Source organism: Pseudophryne corroboree, chromosome 4 (assembly GCF_028390025.1).
Source record: "Pseudophryne corroboree isolate aPseCor3 chromosome 4, aPseCor3.hap2, whole genome shotgun sequence".
Lineage (NCBI taxonomy): Eukaryota > Metazoa > Chordata > Amphibia > Anura > Myobatrachidae > Pseudophryne > Pseudophryne corroboree.
This window is the reverse complement of record NC_086447.1, coordinates 128761484-128783875: the sequence shown is the minus strand read 5'-3', so window position 1 is coordinate 128783875 and position 22392 is coordinate 128761484.

Sequence of the window (22392 nt, the reverse complement as noted above, 5' to 3'; positions counted from 1 at the left end):
AATGTATGATGACACATTTAGGTATACTGGAAGGGAACTTCAAGCTTACAAAACAGAACTGGTACAGCATAGAATGGTTCTCAATTACCTCACAGCAGTGACAGGCGGATATTGTGTCACACTGGCAACACAATACGGCGTGAAATGTTGCACATATATTACGAATAGCACCGAGGATCCGGTCGAGGTCATAGACCAAAAGATGGACGATATTCTCCAATTGAAGTGGGAATTTCGCAGGAGACACAATCTCACTCTTGCTGCTGTAGGTAATGAGCTGACTGGTTGGGTGTCATGGTTGAACCCGCGAAATTGGTTTTCTGGTTTAGGAGAATGGGCTCAAGGAGTCATAATGGATGTTGGGAAGTTTCTCCTATGTATCTTAGGTGTTGTCATATCGATTGGATTGATATTTAGATGCGGTCAGGCTTTAATGAAGTGCAAACATCGTACAAGGGTAATGAGTTTGAGGAGTGAGGAAACTGTAATTCCAATGGACTTGATTTACGACCCAACGGTAGAAACAATGATGTAATGAAAATGCGATTATACGGTCCGTTTCTTTCACCTGTTTTTCCGTTTTCTCCAAGGTAAAAAGACCCACTTGGACGAGGAATTTGATGAGCCGATATACAGACAACAGAGGGATTAAAGAAGAAGTTTTGACAACCTGATACACAGATTCTTGATGAACTATGCCATGGATCCCCAGTTTCCCTAGAAATTTTAAAATTACGCTAGCCCAACACTTTTGTAAATCTATGGACATTGACAGCTTTTGCTCGCACCTTATGGGCAAAAGCACAAAGAAGACTGCATTCAACAGACACCAAACAAGACCTCAATCGACGACTGTACATTTACCTGACATAGAATACCACCGCATTTACCGTAATTATGTCTTTTCTTCATTTCTACAACCCTCAGGTAATGACACACATAGTCGATAGGGAATACAGGCACAGATATCAACAATCACATATCTCCCCCATTCATGTATCATCAACTAAAATGTGCTCCCCCATTTTGTTACAACCAAAGCCGAAAAGAGCTCGGTAAAGTTTGACAGCCCATCCACAGACCCGTACCACGGGATAAGAAGGAATTCAAATGTATACTTCGCAATACCTCGAAGCTTGATTTAAAACACGTACGGCACGATGATACATGACCCCCAAGCACGGATTCATACACACATGCTTCTGCTATCTCACTAGGTCATACCCTTTTCCTACCTTCTCCTCTCTTCCCCTACCCAACCATGTAAATGTATTAACCCCTGACATATATTTTTCTCTTTTGAAATGTTTTAAAAGGTGGCAGTTATTATTGACTGCCAAAGGGTGGACTGTCAAAGTCAGAAAAATATCTCTATACACACTGCCATATTTGCACCTCATTCTGGTCCGCGCTGCGCATGCGTGCGCTCTCCCGTGCGTGCGCATACTCACAGTCGCGGGCACCCGCAGGCGCACGGTATGCGTATTTACGGTAGAGTTTATGTGATCGTAGCGTGCGACTCAATCGCTACATATTTTCAGTAATAATGTATTTTGTAGATCATGGTCCCTTTGATAGATTCTGAAAGTTTAGTTAACATAGCATGTTCCTGAACAGAGAGATCCCTCTTTGTATTGTACGAAGGGTCTAACAGGGGTCATACAGTGGTGTTTGGTACCCATCGGAAGAGTATTTAAATAGCAATATTCCGGTGTTGGTTTGGAGCGGATTAATCGCTCGTGCGAATAGTTATGGACATAAGAAGTTTATGTCCATTTACTATTATTTGTTCTTATTTAGTCATGCGGCGGGAAACTCAGTATCCCACCCACCTGAACAGTTGGAAGCAGTCACAGCCCACCTGTATGAATCAACCTATGACCTTTTGTTATAATGCGAAGCCGAATTCCTGTGTCCAATGAACAATGAGATTGTAGGGACCATTGAATTGTATTGTGTGTGGGGCATAAATAGGCAGGCCGACCATATCCAGGTCACTCTCTTCAACGGTTCTCATTGCTGATAATCGGGAGCTGGATATCGAGGCGCATGCGATCGTTTCCCCTTGTGCGTAAGTGTTTCTCCGCAATCATATTGATCTTCTTGTTATTCCGAGCCAATCTCTCTCAATCTCTCTCTCTCTCTCCTTCTCTTTCTCTCTCATTTTCCCTTAAATTGTATTGTATTGTATTTCCTGTGTAGTTATCTGGTTAGGTAGTCTATGTTATATTGTAGTGTATGACTTGTATTATGTTTAACTCTTTTGCAAGTATAGCATTCATAATATATATATTAGGCGTTGGACCCTGAGCACGGTATCTGTGTGTTTCTTATAGTATTAAGTATTCTCAGAGCGTCGGTGACGCTCGAACAGCTTTAAAGGTAATAAGGTTATACTGTGTTGCATTTACACTCTAACATTACACTAAGGTTTTACTGCACAATACACTGTTTATGGTTTAGATACAAAGGTTTAATATAGTGAGCGTCAGCGCCGCTGGTGATCTCCTCGTGGTCCCGAGCGTCCACTACGCTATAGCGAATCATTACGTTAGTCAACAGCCAATAACGTGCCTGCCTGTGATCTCTTGGCCGTGAGTGAACGTGACGCTTGAGCGTCTCGATCACGGCAAAGCGATTGTTACGCAACTAGCGTACCCTTACGGTACTTCATGCGTAGATAGCGTACAGTGTTCTTAGACCTCATAAAGGGTATTATATACGATAAATATTTAGCTTTATCAGTATCACTGGACATATACGGCAGTATCACTGGAAATTTATGGCAGTACCACTGGACTGGATTTATACGCCAGTGCCACTGGATTTATACGGCAGTACCACTGGACTTATACGCCAGTACCACTGGAATTATACGGCAGTATCACTGGACTAATACAGCAGTATCATTGGACTGGACTTATACAACAGTACAACTGGACATATAAGGCAGTACCATTGGACATATATGGCAGTATCACTGGACATAAATGGCAGTATCACTGGACTGGATTTATATGGCAGCACCACTGAACTTATACAGCAGTACCACTAAACTTATACGGAAGTACCACTGGATATATACGGCAGTATCACTGGACTGGATTTATATGCCAGTACCACTGGATTTATATGGCAGTACCACTGGACATATACGGCAGTATCACTGGAATTATATGGCACTACCATTGGACAAATACGGCAGTATCACTGGACTGGATTTATACGACAGTACCACTGGAAATATTCGGCAGTACCACTGGACATATACGGCAGTATCACTGAACATATATACGGCAGTATCACTTGACTGTATTTATACGGCAGTACCACTGGATTTATACAGCAGTACCACTGGACATATATAAGGCAGTTCCACTGGACATACAAGACAGTATCACTGGACATATACGGCAGTATCACTGGAATTATATGGCAGTACCACTGGACATATACGGCAGTATCACTAGATTTATACGGCAGTACCACTGGACATATAATGCAGTATCACCGGACTCATACGGCAGTATCACTGGACATATACGGCATTATCACTGGACTGGATTTATATGCCAGGACCACTGGATTTATATGGTAGTACCACTGGACATATATGGCAGTATCACTGGACAGATACAGCAGTATCACAGGACTGGATTTATACGCCAGTACCACTGGATATACGGCAGTCTCACTGGAATTATATGGCAGTACTACTGGACATATACAGCAGTATCACTGGATTTATAAGGCAGTACCACTGGACATATACGGCAGTATCACTGGACTTATATGGCAGTATCACTAGACTGGATTTATACACCAGTACCACTGGATTTATACGGCAGTATCACTGGACATTTACGGCAGTATCACTGGACATTTACGGCAGTATCACTGGACATATACGACAGTACCACTGAACTTATACAGCAGCACAGGGACACCACCACTGGACTGATGCAGCAAAACACAGCACCACTGGACTGGACATATACAGCAACACTGGACATATGGCAGCAGAGGACACCACCACTGTGACTGGACTGATGCAGCACAAGACACTACCACTGTACTGATGCAGGACAACACAGCACCACTGCACTGGACTTATACAGCTACACTGGACATATGAAAGCAGAGGACACCACCACTGTGACTGGACTGATGCAGCACAAGACACTACCACTGTACTGATGCAGGACAACACAGCACCACTGCACTGGACTTATACAGCAGCACTGGACATATGGCAGCAGAGGACACCACCACTGTGACTGGACTGATGCAGCATAAGACACTACACTGGACTGAGCAGCACAAGACAGCACTGGAATCGCCACCGCACTTTCCCTACTGCACAGACACTGAGGACGGAGACACGTCCTCCCGCTACACTCTCCAATGCCGGAGTGAAAATGGCGGTGTCGCGCGGCTCCTTATATGGAATCCAAAACCCGCGAGAATCTGACAGCGCGATGATGGCGTTTTGCCTCGTTCTGGTTTCCAAGTCAGGCAGGAAAACCCGAGACGGGCTCGGATTCGGGCTCGGGTAGTGAAGTTCGGAGGGTTTCGGTTCTCGGAGAACTGAACCCGCTCATCTCTATCATAAAGCAGAGCTTTTCTCTGCTTTGGGCCATTCATATAGCAGGTTACCATGGAGAAGTTCCTGACTTTTCCAGCAGCACCCCCGCGCTGTGCCTCAATCACATCACCATACTTTAGTATAGTGAGTGCATGGCTGGATTAATAATGGGGCGGATGAAGCTTCAGCTCCAAGCCCCCCATTGAAAATTGGCCCAGAGAGTTTCCTGCAGGCAGTAGCCAGTGCTGTCAGGGAAAAAAAACATTTCCTGTCAGCACATACAGCAGCTCACTCAACTCTGGCTGCCCATTCACCCCCACGCCAAACTGGTTGGCCTGTGTCCTGACCTTCCGGCACCACACCACAGAATGATGAAACTGCCTTCATGTTGCAAGGGGGCGGGGCTTCAGACGGGCATGGGGGAGCAGCCTCGTAGATAGCTCTGAGACAGCAGCCTCCTTTCAGTAGGCATGTTATTGTTGGGCAGGTGCAGCAGGAATGGTATGCTGCAGCAAAAGCATTTATGTTTTGATGGACAAGGTGGCTGGACCTCGTGTTGCAAGGGGGCGGTGCTTCGGACAGACATGGGACGGAGCCTCAGATATAGCTTCCGAACAATAACATGCCTCATGAAAGAGGGGAAGGGTCTTGACAGGAGGCTGCTGTGTTTTTGGAGAGCTGGGTTCCTGGATGTCAGAGCTGATGGGGCATGCAAAACCATGTGAGTAGCAGCCCACACCAGGCCCTGAGGTCTCCTATGTAAGTGGTGTCTATGACAGCAAGTTTTGAGTCGTGTTCAGTGTCGGACTGGGGCATGAAGGGCCCACTGGGGGAATGCAGTGGTAGGGGCCCATGTTTAGAGGTTTAGCTAAGCATTGGTGAGTGCATAATATATAGTAAATACTGCTAGTACATACATGATAATGTACCAGATTATTAACAGCAATGCACTGTAGGAATTACACCATAGTCCTGTGCAGTATAATTCAAAATATGTATAATATATAATTCAAGTGCACAATCTGGAACCTGATCCCTAAGGAAGGGTTGGGGCCCACCGGTGGTTTCCCCTATTGCCTTGTGGGCCAGTCCGACCCTGGTCGTGTGTGTGTGTGTGTGTGTGTATCAGTAAGTAAGTAGTGTCTGTCAGTAAGTATGAAAGAAAGGAATAATCCAAAGTTCTCGGGCGCTTGGATATGGGGTGCTCTGTCAAGCAGCAACCATAAAAAACGGGAAGTCACTCCCACAAGAGATATACAAAAAAAGCAATTTAGGCTGCGCTAGATTGTTTATATGAAATAACAATAATATCTGATAATTCAATATTTGGTTAAAAAGGAGTATATTTAATATAGGAATATAAACCATCAATGGTAGTTCCAAATAATAACATTAAAAAGTACACATGATAGAATCAATAAAACCAGGGTTACCCATAGGCCAGGAGTTTGGATGGTATTGAATTATAAAAGTCCGTTCCAAATTTGTTCCCCTAATAGTTAGTATGTCCAGCAACTACAGATTTTAGGAGGTGTATATATCCAAATTTATGGCTTTTACCGCTAGAGGATGCGTTGCTCCAAGATGGTAAGTGATGAGCTCCTCATGCAGTGCGGTAGGCAAAGTTCAACAGTTCAGCCAAATAGCAGACACCTTCCGGTATGGATCTTTGTGCTGGAATGTGGTAGGGGATGGTCCGGACGTATTAGGCAAAGTTCCTGGCGTGGGACCCTGTAGCCTGACGCGTTTCGTTGCACTAGGGTGGCAGCTTTTTCAAAGGTCCACAGCTTGAAAAACCGAAGGAGGGCACTGGAGCAAATATTCACATCATAACAGGATGAGTGCTGGGTACACAGCTTATATATAATATTTTTTATTCTATAACAAGTGTAACCCTCAGTGGTGGGAGGTTGCTTTTGGGGTTACTAAATCTTCACCTTCTTTATAGTGCCTCCACCCAAATTTATGATAGATAGTGTTATATCGTGAAGGGGTAAATTTAGGAAAAAAAACCTAATTACCTTTTGTTTTATATTATCTTTTACAGTTACCAACGTACCTTCTATTTCTCCGATTCTCTACTATAACCCGTACATCAGGTAAGTAATCAACACTCATTAGATGCCTTTTAGTATAAGTAATATTAGATATATATTTGGTTATTGATACATAACGGTGTCAACATTCGTATTACATTACATACATACCCTAAATAACTGTACCTTAGATATTATCAGAGTGTACAATTAACAACTGAAACACTTAAGGGGGGTACTCACGGAGCGATATTCTAAGCAATCTGACTAGATTGCTTAGAATATCGGCAGGATCGCTCCGTGTGTAGCCCCCTCGGCGATAGCGATGCGCGGCCCCGCACATCGCTATCGCCGCTGCTAGATTGGCCTGCATGCAGGCCAATCTAGCGGGTCGCTCACTTCACCCGCTGGGTGAAGTGAGCGGCCCCCCCGTCTCCCCCCGCACGCTCAGCACAGATCGCGCTGTGCTGAGCGGCAGGAGAGATGTGTGCTGAGCGGTTCGCTCAGCACGCATCTCTCCTTGATCGGCCCGTGAGTACTGGGCTTAACTATACTGAATATCTCTTCCTTACTCCTCCCTGTAATATTAATACATTAAATCATATTACATTTCAGTTATACATAACAGTTGCTATGGCAGTCCTGATACAACAATCAGATGAATTAAAGTCCATATCCCATTCCTGAAAATTTATATATATGCATATATATTTAGCTGTCCTTTCTCCACCACTTTACAATCTTGGCTCCTATGTATACTGAATATATATATATATATATATATATTCCACTGTACTAGTCGTTTTCCTCCAACCAGGGTTTGAAATCCTTTGTAGAGATAGCAAAGGAACTGGATATAACAAATACCACTAGAGGTATCCTAGCTGTGAGTTATATTCAAGAGAAGGCTACTTGTATCACTGGCTTCCTGTTATGCGACACAATGTGACTATTGTATCCAGATAAAGAACTCTTTCAAAGGAGGTGTATTATACAGCAGAGAGGTTATTTCCTTTTCTCCCCATTATCTGTTTACTGACGCTGTATTCATCTATCTCTATCCAATGGATAGTTAGGCTGTGTATATATATTTATAAGTCTATCTGTAGATATATATAATGATAGTCCTTTTGAGTTATAAAGTACTGATTAATACAGCCTTTAATGTATTATGATGACTCCTCTCCAATTAATTCAGTAATAAATAGATGCGGCGCTTAATTATAGATAGTCTGGTATTTCTCATGTTAACCAGAAGATTCTCCTTTGTCAGGTAAGTAAGTATAGGAGCCATTGTCTTATATATATATATATGCCTGCTGACAATATTTTATAAGTTATCCTCCAATCCTGTGACTTTTAGAATAAGCTCACTAAGCTCTTCCTTATCTAGACAGCTGAAGTTTTTACAGCACAATAAAGGACAGGCTGAGTGTCATGTAAGTTTATCCCTCTAGGTATGGCTATAGTGATATACAACAGTTAATGTAGCACAGACCTTAGTTGTCTTCACAATGGGCTCCTGCCCATTGCCTTTGCAGTTTAATACTGACCACACCCCCTTTCACTCTCATTGGCAGCCACTGGAGACCTGTATAGTGACTATCAGTAGCAATGGCTACCAGTGGGCATGATGCTGTCAGTAAACGTGGACAGGTGAAATCAGCGATTGTGAGAGGCGCTGCATACGAAGCTGTGAGAGTGGCATCTAGATTGGCAGCACGGTGGGGCTGTAAGTCTTCGGTAGCGCTAACAGTTGGAGTTTGGGGTGCAGCTTCTAATCTATAGCGGACAGTGTAATCGGCACCGGCAGGCGGGGATAGCGGCAGAGGCGGCTCTACCAGGCGGAGCTTGGGCGGCGGCTTCTAACAAGGAGCGGATACTGTAAGCGGCTCCGGCAGGCGGGGATATCGGCAGAGGCGGCTCTACCAGGCGGAACTTGGGCGGCGGCTTCTCCGAGAAGGTAGATGCGGTGGACGGCGCTGGCAGGTGGGATCAGCAGCAGCTGTACAGGCGGAGTATCTGTACTGAAAGCGGAAGCTTTAGCGGTGAGCAGCGCTAGACACCGGAGCTCAGAAGGTGGGTTATCTTACCAAGATGTACCGCATATGTGGTTTGGCTCCAGCTGTGCTCGCCTTCTCTGTCTCCGCTCTTGCTGATCTCTCCGCTCTCGTATGCCGCAATCTTCAAGTCCTCTTCACCTGGCTACCGCTACATCGCCTCCACTCTCTTCAGGCCACTCTTCTTGCCCGATCTTCAGGTGCTTTCCCCCCCGGACTGAGGCTCCTTCCTCTCCCCTGCTCCCGCTTAATGTTTACAGCTCTTGAAAGCAGGGCAGGAGGAGAGAGAAGTTATGCTCACCGAAGGGGCACCAGTGTGTCTTAATGCGCTGTGATCCCCCCTTTTATACTGGTTTCAGGGGGTCTCGAGAGCAGTAATTTTCCCGCTCAGGTCGCAGGACACCCCTCAATTGTCCTGTCTCGTTCTCCCCAAGCTGTGTATTCAGGCATAGGTACATACTCAGTCTCTGACTGAGGGTCACGAGACAAGTGCTTTTCCCGCTCCACAGTAAACATTGCAGAGTCCTAATTACATTACCACACTTTTATAATAGGTTCCTCAACAGTAGCATTATAAAAACACATATACATATATATATTTAGTTAGAGAATGGTCATGTTCACAATATTTATTAGTATATCATGCCTTTCTCTAACGTCCTAGTGGATGCTGGGGACTCCGTCAGGACCATGGGGAATAGCGGCTCCGCAGGAGACAGGGCACAAAAGCAAGCTTTTAGGATCACATGGTGTGTACTGGCTCCTCCCCATATGACCCTCCTCCAAGCCTCAGTTAGGTTTTTGTGCCCGGCCGAGAAGGGTGCAATCTAGGTGGCTCTCTTAAAGAGTTGCTTAGAAAAAGTTTTTAGGTTCTTTATTTTCAGTGAGTCCTGCTGGCAACAGGCTCACTGCATCGAGGGACTTAGGGGAGAGATTTTCAACTCACCTGCGTGCAGGATGGATTGGATTCTTAGGCTACTGGACATAGCTCCAGAGGGAGTCGGAACACAGGGCTCGCCCTGGGGTTCGTCCCGGAGCCGCGCCGCCGACCCCCCTTGCAGATGCTGAAGATGAAGAGGTCCGGAACCAGGCGGCAGAAGACTCTCAGTCTTCATCAGGTAGCGCACAGCACTGCAGCTGTGCGCCATTGTTGTCAGCACACTTCACACAGCGGTCACGGAGGGTGCAGGGTGCTGGGGGGGGGGCGCCCTGGGCAGCAATGTATAATACCTGTATGGCGAAAAATACATCACATATAGCCCTTGAGGCTATATGGATGTATTTAACCCCTGCCAGATATCTAAAACTCCGGAGAAGAAGCCCGCCGAAAAGGGGGCGGGGCCTATTCTCCTCAGCACACAGCGCCATTTTCCCTCACAGAAAGGCTGGTGGGAAGGCTCCCATGATCTCCCCTGCACTGCACTACAGAAACAGGGTTAAAACAGAGAGGGGGGGCACTGATTTGGCGATATGTATATATATTAAAATGCTATAAAAGGAACACTTATATAAAGGTTGTCCCTGGATAATTATAGCGTTTTGGTGTGTGCTGGCAAACTCTCCCTCTGTCTCCCCAAAGGGCTAGTGGGTCCTGTCCTCTATCAGAGCATTCCCTATGTGTGTGCTGTATGTCGGTACGTGTGTGTCGACATGTATGAGGAAAATATTGGTGAGGAGGCGGAGCAAATTGCCTGTAATGGTGATGTCACTCTCTAGGGAGTCGACACCGGAATGGATGGCTTATTTATGGAAATTACGTGACAATGTCAACACGCTGCAAGCCGGTTGACGACATGAGAGGGCCGGCGAACAAATTAGTATCTGTCCAGGCGTCTCAAACACCGTCAGGGGCTGTAAAATGCCCATTTACCTCAGTCGGTCGACACAGACCCGGACACGGACACTGATTTCAGTGTCGACGGTGAAGAAACAAACGTATTTTCTTTTAGGGCCACACGTTAAGGGCAATGAAGGAGGTGTTACATATTTCTGATACTCCAAGTACCACAAAAAAGGGTATTATGTGTGAGGTGAAAAAACTACCTGTAGTTTTTCCTGAATCAGATAAATTAAATGAAGTGTGTGATGATGCGTGGGTTTCCCCCGATAGAAAATTATTGGCGGTATACCTTTTCCCGCCAGAAGTTAAGGCGCGGTGGGAAACACCCCTCAGGGTGGATAAGGCGCTCACACGCTTATCAGAACAAGTGGCGGTACCATCTACGGATAGGGCCGTACTTAAGGAGCCAGCTGATAGGAGGCTGAAAAATATCCTAAAAAGTATACACACACATGCTGGTGTTATACTGCGACCAGCGATCGCCTCAGCCTGGATGTGCAGAGCTGAGGTGGCTTGGTCGGATTCCCTGACTAAAAATATTGATACCTTTGACAGGGACAGTATTTTATTGACTATAGAGCATTTAAAGGATGCATTTCTATATATGCGAGATGCGCAGAGGGATATTTGCACTCTGGCATCAAGAGTAAATGCGATGTCCATATCTGCAAGAAGATGTTTATGGACACGACAGTGGTCAGGTGATGCAGACTCCAAACGGCACAAAGATGTATTGCCGTATAAAGGGGAGGAGTTATTTGGGGTCGGTCCATGGGACCTGGTGGCCAGGGCAACTGCTGGAAAATCCACCGTTTTTTACCCTAAGTCACATCTCTGCAGAAAAAGACACCGTCTTTTCAGCCTCAGTCCTTTCGTCCCTATAAGAGTCATATCTGCCCAGGGATAGAGGAAAGGGAAGAAGACTGCAGCAGGCAGCCCATTCCCAGGAACAGAAGCCCTCCACCGCTTCTACCAAGTTCTCAGCATGACGCTGGGACCGTACAGGACCCCTGGATCCTACAAGTAGTATCCAAGGGGTACAGATTGGAATGTCGAGAGGTTTCCCCCCTCGCAGGTTCCTGTAGTCTGCTGTACCAATGTCTCCCTCCGACAGGGAGGCAGTATTGAAAACAATTCACAAGCTGTATTCCCAGCAGGTGATAATAAAATTACCCCTCCGACAACAAGGAAAGTGGTACTACTCCACACTATATGGTGGTACTGAAGGCTAGGTGAGACCTATTCTAAATCTGAAAAATTTGAACACTTGCAAGGGTTCAAATCCAGATGGAGTCACTCAGAGCAGTGATAGCAAAGAACAAGGGGACTATATGGTGTCCCGGGACATCAGGGATGCTTACCTCCATGTCCCAAAATTTGCCTTTTCTCACCAAGGGTACCTCAGGTTCGTGGTACAGAACTGTCACTATCAGTTTCAAGACGATGCCGTTGGATTGTCCAAGGCACCCCGGGTCCTTACCAAGGTAATGACCGAAAGGAGGATTCGTCTTCAAAGAAAATGGACGACCTCCTGATAAGAACAAGGTCCAGAGAACAGTTGGAGGTCGGAGTAGCACTATCTCAAGTAGTTCTACGGCAGCACGGGTGGATTCTAAATATTCCAAAACCGCAGTTGTTCCGACGACACGTCTGCTGGTCCTAGGGATGATTCTGGACACAGTCCAGGAAAAGGTGTTTCTCCCAGAGGAGAAAGCCAGGGAGTTATCCGAGCTAATCGGGATCCTCCTAAAACCAGGAAAAGTGTCAGTGCATCATTGCACAAGAGTCCTGGTAAAAATGGTGGCTTATTACGAAGCGCTTCCATTCGGCAGATTTCACGCAAGAACTCTTCAGTGGGATCTGCTGGACAAATGGTCCAGATCGCATCTTCAGATGCATCAGCGGATAACCCTATATCCAAGGACAAGGGTGTCTCTCCTGTGGTGATTACAGAGTGCTCATCTTCTAGAGGGCCGCAGATTCGGCATTCAGGATTGGATGCTGGTGACCACGGAGGCCAGCCTGAGAGGCTGGGGAGCAGTCACATAAGGAGTGTGATCAAGTCTGGAGAATTCTCTCCACATAAATATACTGGAGCTAAGAGCAAATTTATAATGCTCTAAGCTTAGCAAGACCTCTGCTTCAAGGTCAGCCGGTATTGATCCAGTGGGATAACATCACGGCAGTCGCCCACGTAAACAGAAAGGGCGGCACAAGAAGCAGGAGGGCAGTGGCAAAACTGCAAGGATTTTTCGCTAGGCGGAAAATCATGTGATAGCACTGTCAGCAGTGTTCATTCCGGGAGTGGACGACTGGGAAGCAGACTTCCTCAGCAGGCACGACCTCCACCCGGGAGAGTGGGAACTTCATCGGGAAGTTTTCCGCATGATTGTGAACCGTTGGGAAAGACCAAAGGTGGACATGATGGCGTCCCGCCCGAACAAAAAATGGGACAGGTATTGCGCCAGGTCACGAGACCTTCAGGCGATAGCTGTGGACGTCCTGGTAACACCGTGGGTGTAACAGTCGGTGTATGTGTTCCCTCCTCTGCTTCTCATAACCAAGGTATTGAGAATTATAAGACATAGAGGAGTAAGAACTATACTCGTGGCTCCGGATTGGCCAAGAGGGACTTGGTAACCGGAACTTCAAGACATGCTCACAGAGGACTAATGGCCTCGGGAGCTAAGAAGGGATTTGCTTTCAGCAAGTACCATGTCTGTTCCAAGAGGAACCGTGGCATCGGCCTTTAAGAAAGGACCTGCTCCAGCAGGGACCTTGTCTGTTCCAAGACTTACCGCGACTGCGTTTGACGGCATGGCGGTTTGAACGCCGGATCCTAAGGGAAAAGGCATTCCGGAAGAGGTCATACCTACCCTGGTCAAAGCCAGGAAGGAGGTGACCGCACAACGTTATCACCACATGTGGTAAAAATATGTTGCGTGAGTGAGGCCAGGAAGGCCCCACGAAAAAATTTCAACTAGGTCGATTTCTGCACTTCCTGCAAACAGGAGTGTCTATGAGCCTCAAATTGGGGTCCATTAAGGTTCAAGTTTCGGCCCTATAGATTTTCTTCCAGAAAGAATTGGCTTCAGTTCCTGAAGTCCAGACGTTGTCAAGGGAGTATTGCATATACAGCCCTTGTGTGCCTCCAGTGGCACCGTGGGATCTCAACGTAGTGTTGGGATTCCTCAAATCATATTGGTTTGAACCACTCAAATCTGTGGATTTGAAATATCTCACATGGAAAGTGACCATGCTGTTGGCCCTGGCCTCGGCCAGGCGATTGTCAAAATTGGCGGCTTTGTCTTACAAAAGCCCATATTTGATTTTCCATTCGGACAGGGCAGAACTGCGGACTCGTCCCCAGTTTCTTCCTAAGGTGGTGTCAGCGTTTCACCTGAAACAACCTATTGTGGTGCCTGCGGCTACTAGGGACTTGGAGGACTCCAAGTTGCTAGACGTTGTCAGGGCCCTGAATATATATATATATATATATATATATATATATATATAATTCCAGGACGGCTGGAGTCAGAAAGTCTGACTTGCTGTTTATATTGTAGGCACCCAAAAAGCTGGGTGCTCCTGCTTCTAAGCAGACTATTGCTCGTTGGATTTGTAGTACAATTCAGCTTGCGCATTCTGTGGCAGGCCTGCCACAGCCAAAATCTGTAAATGCCCATTCCACAAGGAAGGTGGGCTCATCTTGGGCGGCTGCCCGAGGGGTCTCGGCTTTACAACTTTGCCGAGCAGCTACTTGGTCAGGGGCAAACACGTTTGCAAAATTCTACAAATTTGATACCCTGGCTGAGGAGGACCTGGAGTTCTCTCATTCGGTGCTGCAGAGTCATCCACACTCTCCCGCCCGTTTGGGAGCTTTGGTATAATCCCCATGGTCCTGACGGAGTCCCCAGCATCCACTAGGACGTTAGAGAAAATAAGATTTTACTTACCGATAAATCTATTTCTCATAGTCCGTAGTGGATGCTGGGCGCCCATCCCAAGTGCGGATTGTCTGCATTACTTGTACATAGTTATTGTTACAAAAAATCGGGTTATTATTGTTGTGAGCCATCTTTTTTAGAGGCTACTTCATTGTTATCATACTGTTAACTGGGTTCAAATCACAAGTTGTACGGTGTGATTGGTGTGGCTGGTATGAGTCTTACCCGGGATTCAAGATCCTTCCTTATTGTGTATGCTCGTCCGGGCACAGTACCTAACTGAGGCTTGGAGGAGGGTCATAGGGGGAGGAGCCAGTACACACCATGTGACCCTAAAAGCTTGCTTTTGTGCCCTGTCTCCTGCGGAGCCGCTATTCCCCATGGTCCTGACGGAGTCCCCAGCATCCACTACGGACTATGAGAAATAGATTTATCGGTAAGTAAAATCTTATTATTACACATATAGTAGCCATTCAGGGTCACACAAGTGTCACATCCTGCTGTCCTTGTCTCTGTAGTCCGCAGGGACAGGGGGTGTCTGTGCCATGGATTCACATAATATATAACCACTCCACCTAGTGTCACATGGTCACATCCCTTAATGACATGTGACCACGCCCACAGCACGCCGGCACAGTACCACTGAGAAAAAAATTCTGTGTGCACCACTGGTGTCAGTAAGTAGTGTCTGTGTCAGTACATTTTGCATGGTGTCTGTGTCAGTAAGTTTTCTGTTATGTTTGTGTGTCAGCAAGTAGAGTCTGTCAGTAAGTGGTGTCTGTGTCAGTAAGTTTTGTGTTGTGTGTGTGTGTGTGTGTGTGTGTGTCAGTAAGTAGTATTTTTGTCAGTATGTTTTGCATTTTGTGTGTTTGTCTCAGCAAGTGGTGTCTGTGTCAGTAAGTTTTGTGTTGTGCCATTTGTGTGTCAGTATGTAGTGTCTGTCAGTAAGTGGTGTCTATGTCAGTTAGTTTTGTGTTGTGTGTGTGTGTCAGTAAGTAGTGTCTGTCAGTAAGTGGTGTCTGTGTCAGTAATACCCCTTTCACACCGCAAAAATTACCTGGTATAGCCGGGTTGACATGTTTCGATGTGCGTTGTGAAAGGGGTCATTGGCGAATTCCGGGTCGCCTGATCCGGTAATTCAACCCGGGAATAAAGAAGGGTTATTCCTGGGTTAAACACCGGGTCAGGTGTAATGTGAACAGGTTACCCAGGTCGATGCAACCCGGGACCCGTTCACTGCAGATGGAGAGGCGTTGCGGAGATTATCTCATCCCAGCGCCGCCTCCGCACCCGCCCCTGATGCCGACTCCGTCTCCACCCACGGATGGCAACCTGACCCGGCAAATTGCTGGGTTGGGTTGGCAGTGTGTAGGGTCCAATGCCAGGTCCCATCCAGGAATGGACCCATTTCCAGTTCCCAGGTGGGACCCGGCATTGTGATGTGAGAGCGGTATAAGTATTATGTTGTGTGTGTGTCAGTAAGTAAGTAATGTCTGTGTCAGTAAGTTTATCTGTGTTGTGCGTGTGTGTCAGTAAGTAATATCTATCAGTAAGTGGTGTCTGTGTCGGTAAGTTTTGTGTTGTGCGTGTGTGTGTTAGTTAGTAGTGTCTGTCAGTAAGTGGTAATTGTGCAGTAAGCTTTGTGTTGTGTGTGTCAGTAAGTAGGGTCTCTCACAGGGCCGGTGCTAGAGTGTTTGGCGCCCCCCTGCAAATTATAAATTTGCGCCCTCCCATCTGTAAAAAAGGGACAGGACGTGACGCAAAAGGGATGTGGTCACACAAGAAAGGAGCGTGGCCAACAATTCAAATTACACCACACAGTATTACAATCTTATTCACTTTACCCCAAACATAGTGCCCCTGATTCATATTATACCCTCTAATAGTGCCCCTTATTCATGTTACGTCACACAATTGTGCCCCTTATACACATTACACCACACAGTACTTATACACAATGCCCACAGTAGTGCCCCTTATTAGAGGTGTAGATAGGTGCCATTATGCCCGGAGTAAGGGTATGTTTCAGCGCCCCTTCTCTGTGTTGAATTGGAGGTATGTTACATTTGAAAAGAAAAATATATTTTAAAATTGGTGACAGGGCCTTTTCTAGACCTTGAGGAGCTCAGGGCAAAAGTTTCCTTTGGCGTTACCTGTGCTCGAGTCAGGGACAGTCAGCGCGCACCAAAAATATAGGGTTGTGGACACAGAATAGTAAAAAATAAGATTTTACTTACCGGTAAATCTATTTCTCGTAGTCCGTAGTGGATGCTGGGGACTCCGTAAGGACCATGGGGAATAGCGAGCTCCGCAGGAGACTGGGCACTCTAAAGAAAGATTTAGTACTATCTGGTGTGCACTGGCTCCTCCCTCTATGCCCCTCCTCCAGACCTCAGTTAAGGAAACTGTGCCCGGAAGAGCAGACATTATAAGGAAAGGATTTTGGAATCTCGGGTAAGACTCATACCAGCCACACCAATCACACCGTATAACTTGTGATACACTTATCCAGTCAACAGTATGAACAACAACAGTGCATCAACAATGGATGCCAACATAACATAATCCATTATTAAGCAATAACTATGTACACGTATTGCAGAAAGTCCGCACTTGGGACGGGCGCCCAGCATCCACTACGGACTACGAGAAATAGATTTACCGGTAAGTAAAATCTTATTTTCTCTGACGTCCTAGTGGATGCTGGGGACTCCGTAAGGACCATGGGGATTATACCCAAGCTCCCAAACGGGCGGGAGAGTGCGGATGACTCTGCAGCACCGAATGGGCAAACTCAAGGTCCTCCTCAGCCAGGGTATCAAACTTGTAGAATTTTGCAAATGTGTTTGAACCCGACCAAGTAGCAGCTCGGCAAAGCTGTAATGCCGAGACCCCTCGGGCAGCCGCCCAAGAAGAGCCCACCTTCCTTGTGGAATGGGCTTTCACTGATTTTGGATGTGGCAATCCAGCCGCAGAATGAGCCTGCTGAATCGTGTTACAGATCCAGCGGGCAACGGTTTGCTTTGAAGCAGGAGCACCCAACTTGTTGGGGGCATATAGGATAAACAGCGAGTCAGTTTTCCGGACTCCAGCCGTTCGGCTACATAAATCTTCAAAGCCCTGACTACATCCAGTAACCTGGAATCCTCCAAGTCACGAGTAGCCGCAGGCACTACAATAGGTTGGTTCAAATGAAAAGATGACACCCTCTTTTGGCAGAAATTGGGGACGAGGCCGCAATTCTGCCCTGTCCATATGAAAAACCAGATAGGGGCTTTACATGACAAAGCCGCCAATTCTGACACACGCCTAGCCGAAGCTAATGCCAATCGCATGACCACCTTCCACGTGAGATACTTCAGCTCCACGGTCTTAAGTGGTTCAAAACAGTGGGATTTTAGGAAACCCAACACCACGTTGAGATCCCAAGGTGCCACTGGTGGCACAAAAGGGGGCTGAATATGCAGCACTCCCTTAACAAACGTCTGAACTTCAGGAAGAGACGCCAGTTCCTTTTGAAAGAAAATGGATAGGGCCGAAATCAGGACCTTTATGGATCCCAACTTCAAGCCCATAGTCACTCCAGACTGTAGAAAGTGCAGAAATCTGCCCAGTTGGAATTCCTCTGTAGGGGCCTTCCTGGCCTCACACCAAGCAACATATTTTCGCCATATGCGGTGATAATGCTTTACTGTCACGTCCTTCCTAGCCTTTATCAGCGTAGGAATAACATCCTCCGGAATGCCTTTTTCCTCTAGGATCCGGCGTTCAACCGCCATGCCGTCAAACGCAGCCGTGGTAAGTCTTGGAACAGGCAGGGCCCCTGTTGCAACAGGTCCTGTCTGAGAGGCAGAGGCCATGGGTCCTCTGTGAGCATTTCTTGCAATTCCGGGTACCAAGGTCTTCTTGGCCAATCTGGAACAATGAGTATTGTTCTCACTCCTCTTCTTCTTACGATTCTCAGTACCCTGGGTATGAGAGGAAGAGGAGGGAACACATAGACCGACTGGAACACCCACAGTGTTACCAGGGCGTCCACAGCTATCGCCTGAGGGACTCTTGACCTGGCGCAATACCGTTGCAGCTTTTTGTTGAGACGGGACGCCATCATGTCTACCTGTGGCAGTTCCCATCGACTTGTAATCTGAATGAAGACTTCTTGATGAAGTCCCCACTCTCCCGGGTGGAGGTCGTGCCTGCTGAGGAAGTCTGCTTCCCAGTTGTCCACTCCCGGAATGAACACTGCTGACAGTGCTTGTACGTGATTCTCCGCCCACCGAAGAATCCTGGTGGCTTCCGCCATCGCGACTCTGCTTCTTGTGCCGCCCTGGCGGTTTACATGAGCCACCGCGGTGATGTTGTCTGACTGAATCAGCACCGGTTGGTTGTGAAGCAGGGGCTTTGAAAGATCCTCGCATGGAACCTGCCGAAGGGAATGGCTTCGTACGATGCCACCATCTTTCCCAGGACTCGCGTGCAGTGATGCACCGATACCTGTTTCAGTTTTAAGAGGTCTCTGACTAGAGTCACAAGCTTTTGAGCCGTCTCCGTCGGGAGAAACACCTTCTTCTGGTCTGTGTCCAGAATCATGCCCAGAAAGGGCAGACGCGTCGCAGGAATCAGCTGCGACTTTGGGATATTCAGAATCCAGCCATGCTGTTGCAACACTTCCTGTGAGTGCGCTACGCTGATCTGCAACTGCTCCCTCGACCTCGCCTTTATGAGGAGATCGTCCAAGTATGGGATAACTGTGACTCCTTGCTTTCTCAGGATCACCATCATTTCTGCCATTACCTTGGTAAATATTCTCGGTGCCGTGGACAGACCAAACGGCAACGTCTGGAATTGGTAATGACAGTCCTGTACCACAAATCTGAGGTACTCCTGATGAGGCGGATAAATGGGGACATGCAAGTAAGCATCCTTGATGTCCAGAGACACCATAAAATCCCCCTCTTCCATGCTTGCAATGACCGCTCTGAGCGATTCCATTTTGAACTTGAATCTTTTCAGATAAATGTTCAGGGACTTTAAATTTAATATAGGTTTGACCGAACCGTCCGGTTTCGGTACCACAAACATTGTGGAATAGTATCCCTTCCCCTGTTGATGAAGGGGAACCTTTACCACCACCTGCTGGAGAAATAGCTTATGAATTGCCGCTACCACTACTTCCCTTTCTATGGGGGAAGCTGGCAGGGCCAATTTTAGGTAACGTTAAGGGGGCATCACCTCGAATTCCAGCTTGTATCCCTGAGACACAATCTGTATAGCCCAGGGATCCACCTGTGAGCGAACCCACTGGTGGCTGAAATGTCGGAGACGCGCCCCCACCGCTCCTGGCTCCACCCGTGGAGCCCCAGCGTCATGCGGTGGATTTAATGGAAGCCGGGGAGGACTTCTGTTCCTGGGAACTAGCTGTAAGGTGCAGCTTTTTTCCTCTGCCCCTGCCTCTAGCAAGAAAGGAAGCACCTCTGACCTTCTTGCTTCTTTGTGCGCGAAAGGACTGCATTTGGTAATACGGTGCTTTCTTCGGTTGTGAGGGAATATATGGCAAAAAGTTTGACTTCCCAGCAGTAGCTGTGGAAACCAGGTCCGAGAGACCGTCCCCAAACAATTCCTCACCCTTGTAAGGTAACACCTCCATGTGTTTTTTTTGGAGTCGGCATCACCTGTCCACTGCCGAGTCCACAGGACCCTCCTGGCAGAAATTGACATTGCATTAATTCTAGAGCCCAGTAGGCAAACGTCCCTCTGGGCATCCCTCATATATAGGACAGTGTCTTTTATATGCCCCAGGGTCAGCATAATGGTATCCCTGTCTAAGGTATCCATTTCCTCAGACAGATTATCTGTCCACGCTGCTACAGCACTACACATCCACGCCGACGCAATAGCCGGCCTCAGTAGAGTCCCTGAATGTGTATAAACAGATTTCAGGATACTTTCCTGCTTTCTATCTGCAGGATCCTTTAGGGTGGCCGTATCCTGCGACGGCAGGGCCACCTTCTTAGATAAGCGTGTCAGAGCTTTATCTACCCTAGGGGAGGATTCCCAGCGCACCCTGTCCTCTGGCAGGAAAGAGTACGCCATAAGTAACCTTTTGGAAATCAGGACTTTCTTATCTGGGGAATCCCACGCTCTTTCACATAACTCATTTAACTCATGTGAAGGGGGAAAAGTCACCTCTTGCTTTTTCTCCCCATACATATAAACCCTCTTGTCAGGGACAGGGTTTACCACTGATATGTGTAAAATATCCTTCATCGCTATAATCATGTAACGTATAGCTTTTGTCATTTTAGGTTGCAATTTTGCATCATCGTCGTCGACACTGGAGTCAGAAACCGTGTCGACATCTGTGTCAACCATTTTGGATAGTGGGCGCTTTTGAGACCCTGAGGGCCTCTGCGCTGTAGGATCAGGCATGGGTTGAGACCCTGACTGGCCCGAGGTATCAGCTTTATCCAACCTTTTATGTAAGGAGTTTACATTATCATTTAACACCTTCCACATATCCGTCCAATCAGGTGTCGGCACCGTCGGCGGCGACACCACACTCAGCTGCACTTGTTCTGCCTCCACGTATCCTTCCTCATCAAACATGTCGACACAGGCGTACCGACACACAGCACACACACAGGGAATGCTTTGACTGAGGACAGGACCCCACAAAGGCTTTTGGGGAGACAGAGAGAGAGTATGCCAGCACACACCCCAGCGCTATATAACCCAGGGATTACACTGTACCTTAGTGTTTACCCCGTAGCTGCTGTTAAATATATTTCTGCGCCTAAATTTATGTGCCCCCCCTCTCTTTTTTACCCTGTATTGCACCTGTATACTGCAGGGGAGAGCCTGGGGAGCGTCCTTCCAGCGGAGCTGTGAAGAGAAAATGGCGCTGGTGTGCTGAGGAAGAAGGCCCGCCCCCTCAGCGGCGGGCTTCTGTCCCGCTTTAATGTGTAAAAAATGGCGGGGGCTCGGGCATATATACAGTCCCAGACTGTATATATGTCTATTTTTGCCAAAAGGGTAATTAATTGCTGCCCAGGGCGCCCCCCCCTGCGCCCTGCACCCTACAGTGACCGGAGTGTGCGGTGTGCTGTGGGAGCAATGGCGCACAGCTGCAGTGCTGTGCGCTACCTTAAGTTAAGACAGGAGTCTTCAGCCGCCGATTTCGATGTCTTCATGCTTCTGCTGCTTCTGTTCTTCTGGCTCTGCGAGGGGGACGGCGGCGCGGCTCCGGGAACTGACGATCAAGGTTAGGTACCTGTGTTCGATCCCTCTGGAGCTAATGGTGTCCAGAAGCCTAAGAAGCGCTACCTAGCTGCCGTGAGTAGGTTTGCTTCTCTCCCCTCAGTCCCTCGTAGCAGAGAGTTTGTTGCCAGCAGAAGCTCTCTGAAAATATAAAACCTGACAAAATACTTTCTTTTCTAGCAAGCTCAGGAGAGCCCACTAGGAGCACCCAGCTCTGGCCGGGCACAGATTCTAACTGAGGTCTGGAGGAGGGGCATAGAGGGAGGAGCCAGTGCACACCAGATAGTACTAAATCTTTCTTTAGAGTGCCCAGTCTCCTGCGGAGCCCGCTATTCCCCATGGTCCTTACGGAGTCCCCAGCATCCACTAGGACGTCAGAGAAATTCACATTTGACATTACACAGTAGTGTCCGTTAGTCACATTACACTGCACCGTAGTGTCCGTCAGTCACATTACACCGCACAGTAGTGTCCGTCAGTCACATTACACCGCACAGTAGTGTCTGTCACATTACACCGCACAGTAGTGTCCGTCATTCACATTACACCGCATAGTAGTGCCGGTTAGTCACATTACACTGCACAGTAGTGTCCGTCAGTCACATTACACCGCACAGTAGTGTCCGTCAGTCACATTACACCGCACAGTAGTGTCCGTTAATCAGAG